This window comes from Capsicum annuum, chromosome 10, assembly GCF_002878395.1.
Source record: "Capsicum annuum cultivar UCD-10X-F1 chromosome 10, UCD10Xv1.1, whole genome shotgun sequence".
NCBI lineage: Eukaryota > Viridiplantae > Streptophyta > Magnoliopsida > Solanales > Solanaceae > Capsicum > Capsicum annuum.
In genome coordinates, this window is record NC_061120.1 from 219,594,126 (window position 1) to 219,602,863 (window position 8,738).

An 8,738-nucleotide genomic window follows, 5' to 3' on the forward strand; every position below is an offset into this window, starting at 1 on the left:
TATGGATCTATGAGGGTACCGGTATTATTTGAGGGGATAAAATCAGTTAATTGTATGTTTAAAATGTTTTTCCCTATTTGTTAGCCTGATGGACTGATTTATTATGGTGATTATTGAAAAAGCTAGTTAATGATGATACTCTCACTCACTTGATAAATTAAGTTGACTTTGAAATGGATGTCTGATTTGACTTGGGATAGGAGTTGCACGCCTGCACATCATGCATTGCATTTCATATGGGATCGGAGTGCACGCTTGCACAGTATTATATATATTTATGGGATCGGAGTGCACTGCACAGTGTTATATATATTTACGAAATCGGAGTGGACGCCGGCACAATATTATATATATTTATAGGATCGGAGTGCACGTCTGCACAGTATTATATATATATTTATGGGATCGGAGTGCACGCCTGCACAGTATTATATCTATTTATGGGATCGGAGTGCACTCCTGCACAGTATATACGTTTGCATAGCATTGCATCTTATTGCATTGATTTATTTGCTTCAGATTGGTTGAAGTGGATTGTGAATTTGTACTTACTGTATATGTGTTATTTGTTTTACCAGATTGAGAAATTCTTGGATTGTGTTATGATATCTTTATTACTATTAAACTGGACTATTCTGCTAGATTACTATGGTTTTCTAGAGTGCAGGTTGTGTGTTTGTGTTTAAATGTTTTATGTGGTGTTAGGGGCGGAGCCAGCCTTCTGTTCGGGGATTCGGCCGAACCCCTTAAACGGAAAAATATACTATTTATACATGATTAAAATTATTTTTTATGTGGTTATAGTAGGTGTTGAACCCCCTTTGACTAAGTTTTCTTTGAACATGGAACCCCCTTAGTTGAAATTCTAAGTTTTCTTTGAATATTGAACCCCCTTCGTTGAAATCCTGGCTCCGCCTCTGTGTGGTATCACTAGTCACCACTTTGAAATAGGGTCGATCGATAATGCTTGCTGAGTACACGTGGTTCCGTACTCACTCTTGCTTTTTTTGCACCCTACGTGCAGGTACAGATCCGACAACCTCTGGATATTGATTTCTGTGGTTCCTTCATTGCTAGCATCATAGGAGATTCGAGGTAGCTGCTACTGGCTTCAGTGACTACTGAAATCTCCTTCAGCTTTATTCTTATGCATTTTTCGCATTTTGAAAGACTTGAACTTTCTTTTGGTTCATATTTAGTGGCTTGTAAGTGACTTCCAAACCTGAGATCATCTACGAATTGATTTACTAGACTATGTATCTACTTATGAGATTATTCGGGATAAGTTATGTTCTATTTTATCCCGCTTCTATGAGTTTGAGATGTTGTTCGTGGAATTAGGTATTTGGCTTACCTATCACGGAGGATGGGATAGGTTCCATTACGATCCCGAATTTGGGTCGTGACAAGGAACTAAGAGGTCATGCAGACAAGAACATAGTTATAATGCTCATCGCGAACAAAAGTGATTTAGGAAGTCTTCGAGCTGTACCAGTTGAAGATGCTCAAGAATTCGCAGAAAGGGAGAATCTTTTCTTTATGAAAACATCAGCTCTTCAATCCACAAATGTCGAGAGTGCATTCATGACAGTATTAACAGAAATTTATAGCAAATGATTAGCAAGAATATGCTCATAGCAACTCCGGGAGCTGATTATGGAAAGTCACAATCTTTAAAGGGAGAAAGGATCATTGTTCCAGGACAGGATTCAGGTTCTGGTGGCTGCTGCATGTCATCGTGAATTTTTTATTGAATTCTGGATTTCTTTTTATTTATCCGAAATCATAATATAACTGGAAATTATTTATATGTTATGTAGAATAGGGAATTGTTGTTGAGGATGAAGTTGATTTAGATAGTTTGTTTAGCTTTGTGTGTATACAGTTTATTAAGGTGTTAACTGAGCATCAGGAACGGAGCTACAAGCCTGTCTACGGGTTCTGTCATGTATTTGTGTTTAAAAGTTTCACTTAATATGTATAAACAATTTATCTGGAATCCAGTATGCTTGCTTTTCTAGAATACAACACCAATAAACTCAAAATCCTAGCTTCGTCAATGTTACAGACGCACAAAGAGGGATGACGTCCACCACTTTCTTGGAATTGCAATTGATCTAGACCAGATCACAACTGGAATGCTAAAAAGAGTTCATGAGAGACCTTATCTGCCAGGGTCAAGGCCTAGGAGCTCCAGCACATCGATGGTTAATAATTAAATTGCATGGGATGCGATTTTTCCTCCAACAATACCTGCACTCAATCAACTACTTCTAAAAATTACTAATCCAGATACAAAGTCCCTGGGCAAAAGCTGTTGTCTGCGTGTTACATCCACCATGAGCATAGATATCAGGTGATGTTCGAGCTAAAACTTGCACACACTTGGACTATTTCATCGATTACTAGTTTCTTCCATCACTAGATTAAAGCTTCAGATTCACAGCATCACTTTATAACTTCTTCCTGAATCCTGAGAGTAGAAATTACAAACGAATAGAGATGACTGTGCTATTACTTTAAATTTCTAATTGGAAATATTTAGGTAAGGTAAAAGGAAGTTGCTTCAAGTGACAAACATAAGTAAGTGTCTGAATATTACTATTAAGACGGAAAGAGAGCACTAATTAGTTATACATCAAGCAACACAAGACAAACCTAAGAATTGAACCTCTCTTGTATCCATTTATTCAGATCATCTACTTTCACCCTATCATCGTTCACACTTTCGAGACTCTGTGTACTCACAGACCCATGTTGGACAAATATCTTCATTTCAGGGCAATCATAAATATTCACTTTTCTGAGAAATGGAAATTCAAGAGTACGCTTCGTCAGGAAGAAATGCCTCAGCTTTGGTAGAAGCTTAAGCTTCAGCTCTTCCAACCGGGGAAATAAGGGCTCATTAGTCATGATTTCTTCTCCTTGTCATTCCTCTTCTGTGATCACTTCTTCCATTGAATGGTAGTCACGTATATCTAGTGCTTGGAGATTCAGAAGACCTCTGGCAACTGATGGAGTCATCAAGTTTCTCAATTTACAACAATTTCCTACTGACAAGGTTACAAGTTTGCTGAAGGAGGCAGTTGGAAGTGGGTGAGAGCATAGAGCAGTTATGCTGCCAGCCTCCATGATATCTAGTATTTCCAGGTTAGGACAAGAGACCTGCAAATGTTGAAAAGGATGAAGTATCAATATTATTTGGTAGTTGTTTAATTGTTGGGAAGCATTTGTTTCTAGAGGTCTCTCTTCTTTTGTTATGGTCTCATTTCATATTTTAAAGAGTTTTTAACATCTCAAAACACATTTATATTTGTTTTCTTAAAAAAGATTTAACACTAGTAATAGTTGAAAAAATAGACATTGCGTAGGTAAAGATGTTTAGTGATCATGTAAGGAAGTATTCACTACCGAAAAAAGTATAAGGTAATATTTTAATTCATATAGAGTAGTAGAACACACCTTTTCATCAAAAAGAAGATGAAAAATGTCTATTTATTTGTTCTCTCATATTCATATGTAATGATTTATTAACTTCCTATATTTTCTTCGAATTTGAGACCAAAATTAAGATTGGAATAGTGTTTACGTGACCCAAAACTCTGAAAAAGACCGATAGTTGGTTTGGTTTTATTTTGATAAATTAACTCAATAGAAAAAACAAATACAATTTAAATTATAGATAAAGTACCTACCCAAACAATTAATAAATCATATAGTATAATTTAAAGAAAAATAAAATAGACATTGTGTAAGTAAATATCTTTAATGCTCAAGTTAAAGGTAAAATTTTAATTCATAAAACTCTCCACCAAATAAAAGTAGAGAAGTAGAAGCAGACCTTTTCATGAAAAAGAGGATTTGAGTCGGTGATGGAGTTGTTGGCTGTTGGCCAGAAATTTTGGAACTCAGGTAAGAACTTGAAGTTGATGAATCGTAACTTTGGAAACTCAATGCCCTCAACAGTGTCATTGCAAAAGTGACTGAAGCATGGTAGACGACGAAGTTCCAACTTGTATAAATTGGGGAACTTTATTATTCCTGGTCCGATATGTGTCTTGTGAGAGATCTCCGTTTCCTAGTCATCATCATCAGGGCAAGCTGCTGTCGAACTCTCTCCAGCCAAGAGCACACAAAAGACATACTGTAGACCACCACACTCACTTACCTCCAATCTTTCGAGTTTGGGGAACGGAATATTATTCTGACAATAGATATTCAGTGAATGTGTCAATGAATCACATTCCTCGAGGCAGAGATATTCCACATTCTGAAATTCATCCAGCTGCAACTCAGTCAGTACATTCTCGGAGCCCTTTCCTGTTGAATGTACAAGTTCGCTCTTCCTCAACAGGTGGCAGATCCAATCACCCAATGGGGCTGTCTCAGTGACCTCTAAAGCAATAATTTTGCTGTAATTATCCATGCTTGAATCCTCTATGCCAACTCCACCCACATGAAGAATGTACCGTGTCAACTTGGAGGAAAGGACCAAGTTACTGTAAATCACATCTTCGGAACATTCATCTAATGTCAATACAGTCAATCTCGATAAGGATTCCAGCTCCCTCAAGGTGGAGTAACTACAGTGTCTTACTCCCACCACATGTAGTTCCTCCAATCGAACTAGTCTTGATAAGACCCCTGGTGAAATCCTTTTAAGTTCTCCTTGCTCACTCCATACCCCTGTTGGAATCCTTTTAAATTCTTCTAGCTCATTCCATAGCTCTAGTCTTGATAAGAGCCCCGGTAAAACCTTTTTAAGTTCTCCTAGATGATTCCAAAACTCTAACAAAATTAGATTGGTCAATTTTCCAATCTCCACCGGCAGCTCCTCTAAGTTAGAATTTCTGATGCTGAGAATTTCTAAAGTGACAAGTTCCCCAATAATGGATATATCATCCAACGTTAAGTCACTCAGGCACAGCGTCCTCAGATTTGACAACCTCTGAATGGATGCTGGAAAAGTCTGAATGGAGTACATATATGTGCCTCCCGTCATGCTTAAGACATTGAGTTCACCCATTCCATAAAAAAAATCCTCCTGTAATTTGAATGGATATCCAGAACAGAGTTTCAACATTAGAAGCTTCAGTTTTGGGCATAATATTGGTCTAGGAAGTTCATCAAATTTATTTGCAACAATTGACATGTGACTATATTGCTCGTAAGAGTCTTTTCTTGGGAACTCTTCCGAGTTCACATCGTGACTTACCATAAAAATATGATTACCCTCAGATGCAATATATATAGCCACATCACGGACCACATCATGCATTTTGACACAATCTTTCAATGAATCTTGGTATAGCAAGAAACTATCTTTCACTGCTTCTAACAGAAGACATATCCTATTTCTAAATTTTCGATTTCAGAAAAGATGCCAAGCCCCATTCCGTATCGGAGTAATTCTTCAATCAAAATATCATCATCTTCCTCAAACAAGGAACAAAGCAAAAAGACGTACCTGGCTTCATCACTTTCCAAGTGATTATAGCTTACCTTCAGGGGTTGATACACATTTGTAAGCACTCCTGGGATGTTTCTTGGTGCTGATTTTTGTAACTGTTTAAGGGCATCCTCCCACGAAGGCTTGGTTTTACGCTTTAGTGCTCCAGCAACTGTAACAATTGCAAACGGCAACCCCTTGCATTCTTCCGCAACATCTTTTGCTATGTGAAGAAGAGAAGGATCATCAACCGAATTACCGGCTTTCAGAAGGACCTGCTTCTTTTTCAATAAAACTCCAACTTCTACGATCTTTTGAGCCTCCATAGCATCACAAACATCTCGGAGACGTGTTTTCAATGTAACTTTGCACCAATAGTTGTGGTCGCTGCCACTGGGAATCCCAAGCCTCTTTAGATCAACAACCTCCCAAACATCATCCAAAATTACAAGGACGCGACTGTCCTTATACATTAACCTTGAACGCAGTCGATCTCCACGCTGCAACAAATCGTCCCCTTCTAATGTCAGACCGACTCCTCCGGCGATCCCATCCTGTATTTTTTAAAAATTTTGTTGTTGACTGACAGTTACCATGACAACGTCATTAAATAACTTTTCTTGTTTAGCCCTTGCTCTTATTTTCTCAGCTAGTGTCGTCCTACCAACACCACCCATCCCACATATCCCAACCAACCATAGCGACCCAAGCTTCCATGACCTCTTCCTCTTTCTTTTTTCTGGATTCAAACTCCTCAACCCCGTTAGGTATAGCTTCAACTTCAACAGGTGGTACAGGATAGGAGAAATCAACATAATTGTTGCCTTCAGTTTGAAGTTCAATAACATCCAAGGCAATTTTCGTAGCTCTTCTGCTCAGCAAGTAACGTGACTCCAAGTTTGGACACCAACCAAAGAAACAGACTCTTCTTTCAACTTCAGCTCTACATTGCATCACACCTTTTACATCTGCAGTGTAGACACCTAATTTTGTCCCTCCCAAGTCCAATATTATTCATTTTTACCTCACTTTATCATACACCCTTACCCACGTGATTATACCCTCCATAAAATGACAAAAATAACAACCCTTAACAAATTTTATCTTTTTTGGATCCTATCCTAACAAACTTTATCCTTACACCTCACCTACCCTACCTCTACCCCACCTACCCTACCTCACTACCCCACCCTCACCTCACTGGATACCCACAACAATATATACATACAGAGGGCACGAAAAAGGGGAGAGGGATTTTTGCTTCTTCTTCTTCTTCTCACACAGAGCAAACACACAAACACTCATTTATCCATCCTCTCATCCACGGCAAAACATACATAATCACACACTCACAGCAACACACACCAATATAGAGACCATTCTCAATTCCATTCGGAAAGAGACCATCCATCAATACCCACTACAATTTATTCATAGACCTACACACCCACTCTCAATGAACAAACGGAAAACACACAACACACAGTAGAATGGAGAAATGGGAGACGGGAGAGAGATCAGAAAAGGAAATCGCGAGTTAGAAAGAAACAGAGAGAGATCTATTGAGAGAGGTAGAGAGAAAGAAGAGATTTGAGAGAGAAGGAGAGAATCGGAAAAGGGGTACTGCTCCGGCGAGTTTCGCCTGAGAGAAGTCGAAATCCGATCTGTTCTCGTTGGTTCTCGTCGTGTTTGAGCCCGCCGGAGCTCCGACGACGCGAAACAGCGACCCCCAGCCCTCAAAATCCCCCAAAATCTTTTCATTTTTCTTGGTTTTAGATGAGATTCCGTCGGAGAACGTTAAGGTCGCCGGATTCTAACTTGTTTCATCAATTCTAGTTACCGTCCGAGCTCGTCGGAGCTACAGGCACACGGGTTTTACAGTTTTTCTTGTGATTTGTGATTCTCGGGTTAGTTTATTCGTGCCCGTGGATTGCTGTTCGGATTATATTTCATGAATATTCTGTGTTTCGGGTTTGGTAGATAGTCGAGTTGGTAGTTTTGTTTGAGGTTCAACCCAAGGCTGCGGACACGGATTATGGCTCGTTTAACTGAATAATACATTGAAGGTCATTAAGGTCCATTTCTCATCCTTCTCAATTGAGCTTAATTATTGATATTTGGTGTGGTAAATTCATGGCGCGTGAATATTGTTTCATCTGATTTGATTATGTTTGGATTATGGATGGTGGTTGATGTTAATTGATTGATTTCATTTGAATAGAGTAATTGAAGGATTTGAATTCGTTTGGGATAGATTTTAACTTGGGGAAGACGGGAATTGAAAGGTGATAAAGTGAATATTGTAGTGTTTTGATTCATCTATTGTTATTGAATTTGAAATGAATGTTAATATTAGCGAACTCGGTAGTATCATGATAAGACTGTCAAAAGCGTAGGGAAATAGTAGGCTTGGGTAGGCAAATTTAGAACTTATGGATTGTTTGAGTGCTTGAAATGTTTGGGGAATGGTTTATTTTTTTTGCATATGAAAAATGTATTCATTTAGCCGGGGAATGCCACGGTATACATTGTATTTATTCACCGGGGGATGCCCTGAAGTATTACGTTGGCGAAAAACGTTTGTGATGAAGGCCCGAGGCATCGGGTGAAGCATTGGAGTTTAGTCTAGGACTAGGTTAGAATAAGATTTATTTTTCGCACTTTTTTTATATTTTAGATTGTATAATTGGACTAAACACTAAATTTTGGATTTGTTTTGTTTCGTGTGTTTGATTGATTGTTTTATGTGTTTTTGTGTGGTTTATACATCTGCAATGCCAAAATAGCCAATACACTCCACCAAGCGACCGTGGTCAAACCATGGGACCAAGGGGTGCCTAACACCTTCCCCTCGGTCAACAGAATTCCTTAGTCGGAATCTCTGTTGGCGGATCAGTTTATAGAGTCAAAATTGTGTTGAAAAGGGTTTTCCAAAGGAGACTTGGCACACTGGATTATGCCAAGTGGCGACTCTGAGTTTTGAATAAAATGAATCCTTTTCGAAACAAATTTTATCTTTTGTCACTTTAATAATAAAAACCCTTTCGAAACCTAAATATAAATCTTTTTTTTGGAGTCGAAAAAGGGGTGTGACATGCAGTAGTGGTATCAACTCTAGTTAACCAAGCCTGGATGTTTGGTGCAAGTTTATGTAAGTTTCTCTGGGCAGCCTCCACTCGTAGCTGCACCCCATTTCTGACATTCTCTAGCCTCAGATTCTTTTTCTAGAGATTTGATGTTTCTCTTATAGTAAAACAAATACCCAAACCCTCGTGCAACTGGATGGATC

General features: G+C 38.6%; 1 pseudogene; it reads right to left on the reverse strand.

The window, feature by feature from the left end:
* Positions 1-2,498: 2,498 nt before the first annotated feature.
* On the reverse strand, positions 2,499-8,472 carry LOC124887673 (annotated as a pseudogene).
* Between the last annotated feature and the right edge of the window lie 266 nt (positions 8,473-8,738).